The sequence below is a fragment of the Fundulus heteroclitus genome, chromosome 18 (genome assembly GCF_011125445.2).
Source record: "Fundulus heteroclitus isolate FHET01 chromosome 18, MU-UCD_Fhet_4.1, whole genome shotgun sequence".
Taxonomy (NCBI): domain Eukaryota; kingdom Metazoa; phylum Chordata; class Actinopteri; order Cyprinodontiformes; family Fundulidae; genus Fundulus; species Fundulus heteroclitus.
The window spans coordinates 29340784-29351038 of NC_046378.1; the positions used below are offsets into that span (position 1 = coordinate 29340784).

At 40.6% G+C, this 10255-nt stretch overlaps 1 protein-coding gene across 1 annotated transcript in view; it reads right to left on the reverse strand.

Moving 5' to 3' along the window:
- si:ch211-105f12.2 (RIMS-binding protein 2-like) overlaps positions 1–5971 on the reverse strand; it is a 32256-nt gene extending 26285 nt beyond the window's left edge. Inside the window, exon 1 of the mRNA XM_012851668.3 lies at positions 5900–5971. The gene's annotated coding sequence lies outside the window, so the exon portion shown is untranslated. The remainder of the gene's footprint in view (positions 1–5899) is intronic.
- Between the last annotated feature and the right edge of the window lie 4284 nt (positions 5972–10255).

Below are 10255 nucleotides of genomic sequence, written 5' to 3' on the forward strand. Positions count from 1 at the left end.
ATATTCTGTGGCTGATGCTGGAAACTGTCATGTCTGATAAACGTGCTGCCAGTAGGGAGACCCAGACGTCCCTCTCCTCAGCCACTTGGGCCAGCTCCTCCGGGAGAATCCCAAGGCGTTCCCAGGCCAGCCGGGAGACATAGTCCCTCCAGCGTGTCCTGGGTCTCCCCTGGGCCTCCTCCCGGTGGGACGTGCCCAGAACACCTCACCCGGGAGGCGTCCAGGAGGCATCCTGACCAGATGCCCGAGCCACCTCAACTGGCTCCTCTCGACGTGGAGGAGCAGCGGCTCTACTCTGAGTCCTCCCCGGATGACTGAGCTCCTCACCCTATCTCTAAGGGAGAGCCCAGACACACTACGGAGAAAACTCATTTCGGCCGCTTGTATCCGGGAAAAATTAATAGAATAAATATATATAAAAATGTATAATTTTGATGAAACAGCTATAACCTTGAGAAACTGTAGCTTTGACAAAAAAATGTGGAAACGCTAAGGGGTTCCAAACACTTTCACAAGGCAATGCCTAGAAGTGCAACCATCTTTCATGTATCCCTCTGCAGCGGATCATCATCTTCAAATCTATTCAGCAGCACAATCAGACTCACTCTAAATAAACTCTCATTTGTGGGCACACAAATGTATGTTTGAATGCATTGTAAGTTAGTAGGTAAACATAAAAACCTAGAAAACTGTCTAGAGTACATATTATCACGTAATCACTGTGACTGGGATAATAGACACAATTCCGTTGGCTACAAATCGTCCCGCCTAGCATTCTTTCCTCCCACCTTGTTTGACATTTAAAACACCAGATTGTCTGTTTCTTCCCCCATCCGTCATTCTGTCAATTTGCTGAAAGGTCATCACAAGGTCTGGGCTCTGATGGTGTTGTCTATTGCTTTTATTCAAAACCACGCTGCATTGATACAGCGTCTCCTGACTAAAGCAAGGCCTCGAACCTCCTGTGACTAATAGATTCCCCAGCAGATGTTGAACCATTCATTGCAAACCAAAGCTCAAGGCTGCGGAGGTCAGTTGGGCATTACACTGGACTGGCAGCAAGTCTGGACCCCAGTACCCCAAAGACAACTGCATTGTAATCAACACTTTAATTTGGGGGCAAGACTCCAAAAAGTAGTCCAGCGAAAAACTCAGATATTAGAATAAAACAATTTGCTGCATAATAATTTCTGATCCGCCCCCCCCAAACAGAGGCACGGAGTTTCAGAAGTTTTAAAAACCAACTCGGCGTGATCTGCTGCTTATAGATCTTAAGAAAGATAATAGCTGTGTAGCTCCAGAAATATCAGGCCATTAGAGGTAGAGAAGGAGGGGAAAAAAGAGCGATAGAGAGAAAAAAGGGGACTGAGAACAGAGACAGATCTATAAATAGGCTTCCCTGCAGCCTGAGAGTAGACAGTGAGTAGACCAGAGACATCAATGTGACAGCGTTCCCCACTAAAGACACAATATGCTCTCTGTATGGATAAAAATAAATTATGTCCTATGCCTTGAAAACCTGATTCACCAATTTGCTTCACAAGAAGCAGCATAATATTACACAAACACAGCTACTGAGATTAGTATTTAATTCTTTGCATACATGATACAATGCAGAGGGCTGCTGAATTTTTCTGGCACACATACAGCTGGTTTGCTTGACTGCTTCCAAATGAATTATTCAAGCTAACATTTAGACATTGTATTATTTAGCAACAAGCAACCAATGGTTCTTATAAAGCGATCTGAGCGAGTGCCCGTCCCGAAGCATTCAGCGCTGCATTGCACCTCTCCATCCGGCTGCAGCCAACAGCACCGGTAGTTTGATTATTCACCTCAAGAAGCTTTGTGCATTTTTTTTTGAGCAATCAGATGTAATTATTTATAACTACAAAGATTTGTGTAATGATGATAAGTTTGTGAAAGGTGAGTCTAAAATTAAGTTCTCCACTCTTCTCCCCCTCCCTTTTGTTGTGTTACATAACTGCTTGCTCCTTTATGGTCTTCCATTTCAGGATAGATGGAACTGGGAAAAATGACAAAAAAAAAGGTTTAAATGACATTATGCAAAGTATAAATCTAATTGCTTTTAATGGCAGTAAGCTTGATGATAGATTAACTTCATTGTCAGTCATGGTTTAAAACTTGGTGGGTGTTTGAGGCTTAAATAATTGGTGGGAAGATTTCTGATTTAACTATGTTCAAGACTTTTTAGCTGCCTCCTTATTATTTTATTGGGAATTTGGGTGATAAATCTACCTCAAGTTGTGCACAATTGTGAGGCGGATTTAAATTTTAAAGCCCCCCAATAAAAAGGCATGGCATGCATTTTTATTCAGCCTCTTTAACTTAATACTTTGTAGAATCACCATTTGATGCAATAGCAGCTGCAGGTCTTTTGGAGTATATTTATACAAACTTTGAGTGTTGTGTAATTTTACAACTTTTGGAGCAGATTCACAGTCGGCGTTAGGTCTGGACATTGATTGGGGCATTCTAGTACCTAAACATGTATTTATCTCAACCATTATGAAGGAGCAATAAGCGACTTTTCCCCCCTAGGTAGAGCTTGAGCACTGCAGAACAGCATCACCTTTTGGAGGAACAGGTCAAGTAGGTAGAGATGATGTGTGATGTTTAACCATAGTTCGTCTAAAAAGATACCTTTACTTCTTCACAATACAATTTTTTTTAGTTCTTTCTATCTAAAATAACGAAATTTCGCTTACAGCTCCATTAACGTAGCTCTGGCTGTATGTAAAGTGTCATCCTGCCGAAAGGTGAACCTCCTTTTTTGCAGCCTCTAACATGTATCTTTCATGATTGGATTCAGCGTCGTCCCATCAACATCCTTCCTTTCCCTGACAAAGAAAAGCAACTCCTCAGCACGGTACTGCCACTACGAATGTTACAATGAGGATAATGTGTTCAAGGTGATGCTCATTGTTAGTTTTCAGCTGTAGTGTCTCTGCATTTGGGGCCAGTGGGGCCAGGCCCCATCAGATGTTGCTGTGGAGCTCTGTGTTTGCAATAATCAGTGGGACATGATTGTTCTTTTTAGAGTAATCCAAGTGATTCCCTTACCAATAAAATTATATATCTAAGTCTGCCAGAAAATTGACACGCTCAGTAGGCTAAATCCTCTTGAGGTGCCTTGATATTAGGACCGGCTCACCAACGTTTGTTTAAATAACGGACATCTGAAATCGCAGTGCTCATGCCCATCAGACAGCCACGGGGCACAAATATTATGGCCCACGCTTAGGTCGTCCAATCAAAATACTGGAAATGCACACGTTACGTTTATGTTCTGCTGGAAAATGTGTGACCATTTACACTGCAAAAAGTAAGTGCAATTTTCTTGAAATAAGAGTATTTTTCCTTGATTAGAGCAGGTAAATAAGACTATATGCCAGTGGAATAAGATTTTAGCACTTAAAATAGGAACAATTCAAGGAACAAGTCATCTTATTTCAAGTGCAGGATATCTAATTATCTTATTTTAGGGGTAATAATACTCATTCCATTAGCAAATAGTCTTATTTAGCTCCTCAAATCAAGGAAAATACACTCATTTCAAGACATTTTTACTTACTTTTAGTTGCCTTTTTGCAGTGTAGTGTTGATTGTCCTTGCTGGCTCATTGAAGGATTGATGTGAATCTTTTCTGTTCAATAAATGAACATTATTTGTAATTTTATGTATAAAATTGTTATAACATTTAGCTTATATAAAATGGCATTTATGGTGTGTTGATTTATGCCAACATATGTGTTTATGTTTAAATTGACCAAAGTCAGGTTGTATGCTTCACAAAAAATGTGTTGAGTTTTTGTGCCCCACTTATCTTATCATGCCAGAGACACCACTGGATTTCTGCCACACATAACAGTTTACAGGTAGGCCAACATTTTTAGTTTTGGTTTCATCTGCCCAGAACAGCTGTAGCTGGTGGCAAACTGTAAATGGGGATTCTTGGAGCTTTTTTTTTTAAACAATGACTCTTCCATAGGCTGTACATCTCCTTCAGAGGTTCCATGCCCCTCTGTATTGCTTCTGTTTAATGCTCTCCTTATCCAACCTGTCAATGTTGACAAGACGGCAATGTCTTTGGAGGGATACAGTTGAGCCATTCTCTTTCAATTACCAGGTGGTGGATTGAACAGTGTTTCATGAGATGTTCAAAGCTTTGATGTTATTTTAAAACCAAACCTTGCTGTAAGCCTCTCAGTTAAAAAGAGATATCATATTTCTCCTATTTCAGTTTGTTCAGGTCACCTTTGTTGGCTTGTTGTTAAATCCAGAATAGAATTTAAAATTCTTCTTCTCACATATAAAGCCCTTAATAATCAAGCTCCATCATATATCAGAGCTCTGATTACCCCGTATGTTTCTAACAGAGCACTTCACTCTCAGACTGCAGGTCTGCTGGTGGTTCCTAGAGTCTCTAAAAGTAGAATGGGAGGCAGATCCTTTAGCTATCAGGCTTCTCTCCTGTGGAGCCAACTCCCAGTTTCATTACATGATGAAGACACCCTGTCTACTTTTAAGACCAGGCTTAAAACTTTCCCTTTTGACAAAGCTTATAGTTAGTGGCTTAGATTATCCTGAGCTATGTCTGTAGATATGCTGCTATATGCTTAGGGTGAAAGACTTATTTATCTCACTTTGCTACATTCTCCTACTATTCTCCAGTTTTGCATTAATTGTTGTTATTTCAAAGTTTAACGTTATGTTCTCTCTGCCTTTTTTTCTCTTCACAGTAGCTTCATCTGGCCTGGTGTCCCGTTTGGCTGTAACAACATCCTGGGAGGCAGATCTGCTGAGCTACTGCTGTCAACAGCTTCATCTTATAGATGATACAGCTGGCCCTGTCTCTCAGAGTTTAATCTTGTTTCTCTCCTAGACATTGCTATTGACTGAGCTTTTACTGCAACTAACTGTAGGTGCTCCCTTTCATTCTCATGACCAGAAAACTCTCTCAGAGCATATCTGCTTAACAGTGTTTCTTTCGTAGACAGAGCCCTCTAATTATCAGTCAGCGCTTCTACTGGGGTTTAGAATGGCTGCCTTTACTCCCCTTTCAAACCAACGTTACTCTCTGTCCAGGATGCAAACATTTTCATCCCTACATGATTGATCTTTGTTCTTTGGTGGTGATCTTAACCCCAAAGATCTGATCCCTTGGCACAAACACATCAATGTTATGTAAGGTTCCAGCTGGACTATGATCAGTCAGACATCAGGGAAACAAAGCAGCCACTGGCCAAAATGGATGGCCCAGCACAAAAGAGCACCATCATCAGGTCAGGATTTTGCAGTCTACGCTCATCTGCAGGCCAGCGGTCACTCTTGTAGGGATGAAGATGTTTACTCCCTGGACAGAGGGGAACGTTGATTTGAAAGGGGAGTAAAGGGAGCGATTTCTTTTACAATGCTGTTATAGGCCGCTTCTCAAATGACGTCACAGAACGGTTTCCCGGCCAAGCTGAGTACAAACTACATTGGCAACAACTGCAATGCCGATCATTTTGGAAGGTGACGACGTCCCAGGAGCTTCATTTCAACATGCTTGACTGAGTTCCCTGGGAACAACAGGCAACCATGAGCGCACTAACAATTGGTTACTAGCCTGATTGAACTCCTTTGCTTGTGAGTACATTTTGATTGTCCCAGTCAAGTCGTTGAGCCACTCTGCAAAGGTACTGCTTAGTAAATCTTCAGACTGAAAACGTCTCTTGGACCATAGACAAAACATTTCAACTAAGAAGAACCCGTTCAGAGGACCTACTCAATTTTATTTTATTTTTTTTTTTACCTGGTTTATTGAGATGTATCAGGACATTTTAAACCACTTTGGTTGTATAAACACTTTTTTTCAAAACACATGCTCTCTTACCCTTGCAATGTCTAGCCAGTCCTGCTTTGTTTTACTATCAGATCCCCTGGTGCCAGCCAGTTGACAAATTATACCTCCCCTCATTCGTGGGTCTGCTGTCTGTTATGAGACGGTGACTCATTATGTATGTGGGCACAGGGGATTCCCCACAGTGCAGGGAATAAGAATAAAAAAACACGCTTCTTTCGCTTCACCTTCTTGGGGGAGGGGAGGGGGGGAGGTGTACAGTTCAATTGACAGTAAACCGGTGGGTTTCAGACGTATAGGGAACAGCATGCAGAGGGAGGTCAAAGGCTGAAGCTGATGTGGTGAAACGCAATGCGGGGACAGGAGTGGAGCGCTGACAGCGAGAGCGAAGGATTAGTGCTTATAGCTGAGGTTGAACTGGTTGGCTTTGTTAGTGGAAACTAAAGGCAGTCTGGGTGTGGGAGCAGACGCTGAAGCAAGTTTCCCCTGGCTGGCGGTGAAACAAGCAGACCACAGTCACCAAACAAAGACTCCCATTATGCATCTGAGCATACAGTAGAATGAACAGGAGAGAAACCGAGCAGGATGCTGCACGGCTGCATGAGGTAAAGAAAACCAGCAGTCGTACAGTGAAGTTAGTGCTCTGCACAAGCACTGTATTGTGCTGTTGCATGGCAACTGTTTCCACAGAAATCTTTGCTCAGAAACACTCCTCTTTGGCCATCATATAACGGCACTGAGCAGGAAAATGGGCCGACAGCAGGGATACAAATCGACCGTTTAAGCCTATAACGGCTGAGCACTTATTCAAATTGGGCTTTAAAGACATTTACGCGAGAGCCAACGGTGCAAATCACACATGTGGTTTTCAAACTTTGCAGCCTAAATGTTTGCGTTCCTGGATTTAATCAGATTGCATCAGCCGCTTCAGGAGAGAGAGAGAAGACTGACTGCAGGAAACAGACGCTGGAACCGAATCTTTTAAAGCCAATATTTGATCCTGGAACTCTTACCGTTCTTCAGTCCAATTAAAACTAATAAAAATGGTGAATCAGTATGTAGACTCTTTCAGATAGAAAAGGTTCCAGCAGCTAGCTTTAACTATAGTGAGAATAATTAGGATAGTGGGAGGTGGGGACTCAAGTCATTGATTTTATGGCTTTAGACTTGATTTGAAAAAGTGTTTAAAGACTTGTGACTTGACTTGGACTTCAATACCAATGACTCGAGACTTGAATTGGACTTGAACCTGTTTGGTTGAAAAAGACTTGATATTTCACCCAAAACCTAGAACTACTATTTAAAAAGTGTTATATTAATTTCACTCAATCAGTATCTACAAACGCAGACAGTCTCTCTCTTTCCCCACTCTGAACGTATGTGTGAATGAGATGCAGCACAGCCAATCAAATAAACCAGATTTAAAAAAAAGAAAAAGAAAAGAAAAGCTAAGGCAAAAAATGCTCCCAAGAGTAATTTCGTTTGGGTCTGAATAGGAAGTTCTGCTGTTTCATTTTTAACTGAATATTATGGAAAAATACTGTAAAATTAAACTTAGCTTCAAGAACAGTTCTCCTTTGAACTGTTCTTGAAGCTAAGTTTAATTTTACAGTTTTGTAAGGTCAGTTGCACTGGTTTCATCACATTTTGAGAAAACACTGATTTAAAAAGAACACATGCTCAATCATTTACATTTAACATTGATAAAGACTCAAAACGACTTGAAATTTGAATTTTCAGACTTGAGACTTACGTGTATTGGGAAATACGTGTTTTGACATGAGACCTGACTCGGACTTGGCTGTCTGTACTTGAGACTTGACTTGGGACTTGGTGCCACATCTGAGGATAACTAAAGAAATGTTCATTTCTCTATTAAGAAATGTTAACATGTTTTATCTAATTTGTTGTCTCTGAAAAAGAAAGTGATTTAATAGCAACGACCCAACAAAAATCGGCCATATTTAAGTCTTTAAACGATTCTCAACAAAAATATATTTTCTTACTGAGGTAAAAGTTAAGTCACCCTACCCCACTAGCTAGTCTTACCACCTTTGGTTGAAAAAACATGACTCAGGTGCTTCTTGTAGTTATCTACCAGTCTCTGACACCATTGTGAGGAAAGCTTGCGTCACTCCTAACCTTCAGCTGTGAGATGATTGAGGGGTTTCGTGCACGAAGAACCAGTTTCAAATCACCCCACGGCATTTCAGTGAAATTAGTCTCTGCACATTTCTTTCCATCCATTCTTTGCTGGATTTACTGCTAAGCTTTGGGTCATTGTTGCGTCACATGTTCCATTTCTACTTCAGCTTAAATATTATTATTTGGGTTCGCCGTTGTCCTCAAGCACTGTCCGACACACAGCGGCATTCATGCTAACGTCTACAAAGGTGAGCTGGACAGGGCTTGCTGCAGCAAAGCATTCCCAAACCATGACCATGTCCGCTGTTCTGGTATCCAAACCATTCCGGTTTAGGCTCATCTATTCCATTATTGTAGATGTCCTGATCTTTGCCTGTGTTCTCTCTGGCAAACCTTAGTTTTATCTTCATGGCCTTTTATTTTTCTTAAAGCGTAAAGCTTTACTCATTGCACAACCTACATGAAGGGTAAAGTTGGCAGATCGTTCTGATTGTGAAAACATGGCCTTTTAAAATCAAAAGCAGAAAGAGCTTCCTGCACGGCCCGTGATGTCTTTTTAGGATTTTTGGAGACTTGTTCCAGCATCTTGCTTGGACGGTCAGACCACACTGCAAAAATAGAACTAAAAATAAGAAAAATCTTCTTGAAATGAGAGTATTTTTCCTTGATTTGAGCATGTAAATAAGATTATTTGCCAATTGAATAAGATTTGTGCACTTAAAATAGGGACAATTCATCTCCATCATCTTATTTCAAGTGGTGTATATCTAATTATCTTATTTTAGGGGTAAAAATATTCATTCCATTGGCAGATAATCTTATTTACCTGCTCAAATCAAGGGCAAATACATTCATTTCAAGATAATTCTACTTATTTTTAGTTCTCTTTTTGCAGTGGAGGACCATAAACGTTTTCTTTAAGAGACTCGAACAGCCCCTTGACTCTTGATGCACACACTCACTTCAACAGTCAGAAGCACACAAAACTAAACATCTGTTGTTTAAAAAGGGAAAACATCCTACAAAACAAATCCAGCAGGCAGTTTTTACTCCAGACCAGTCATATCAATCACCCCTACCGCTTGGCACGCCTTATGGGCAGAATATAGTAAACATCTTGATTGCTGCTAACTTTTTTGTATCGTTCAGTGTATTATTATTTTTTGTTTAATCTGTGTGTGATACACAGCCATATGAGAACTACCAAACTGTTTTTCATCACAGTGACGATAAATGATATTTATTTCTGTCTTAAGGTTGGTGCGTCGTCAGTTATCCCTCGCCAGAATTGGGCTTTTATTTGTTTTAAAGAGTATTTTGTGCCATTTTAATTGTTTGCTTGCTTTACTTGAAATCCCAGTGCACTCTACTAAAGTCCTGCCTCTCTGGAGACAGCTCACGATGACAAGTCAGAATTTTATGCTGATCAGGAAACACTGTGCTGGGATACTTCTTGCACTGGATTGCTGAAGGATCCAACATAGTGCTGCATCATGCTCCCTCTTCGTCCTCAGAGCAGAAGCTTCTGTTTTTGCTGCATAATCAAATGAGTCGGAATAAGTGCTTTAGGTCAAAGATCAGATTGGATAAAACACCTTGATAGTGAAAATAATATAAACTATGTGCTTTGAGCGCTATAACCAAAGTCAAATTCCTTGACTGTGCACAATCCTGGCCGCCTAAAGATGATTCTGATTCTGAACTCTATAATGGGTCATACACCAACAGCGGGTCATTTCTCCCAGGAAATTCTATATTAGGTCTGTTTTACAGGTTAATGTTCATGAACTAATATTTAAACTACGGTTACTAATAAACCATAATTTATGGTCACAAAAACTAAATATACAAATACATATATTAATATTGCAGGTTGACTTTAAAACAAATTCTTTCTTTAACCTCACATAATGACTCCCACAAACATTAGTCTATTTTCTATTGCATTTTATACACATACAGTACATTTCAAAGGTTTACCCACCTGGTGAAAAAGCTAGGTTTTTGCAAGATGTGACAGTTTTGGTTTTTTTTGACGTGGGAAACACAGGCAGTTAGAAACGGAGGGGAAAAAAAGAAACAGATGAAACAAAAAGCACCTTTTTTGCACACACATGGTTATGACTGGGCGCTCTGCTCATGTGGGGCTTCAAGGAAAAACCGTATGTGAAACGGATGGGTGGATGCGGTTCGGGGGTGCATCCCTGCAACAACTGACACTGTTTATAAGCTAAAAAAAACAGA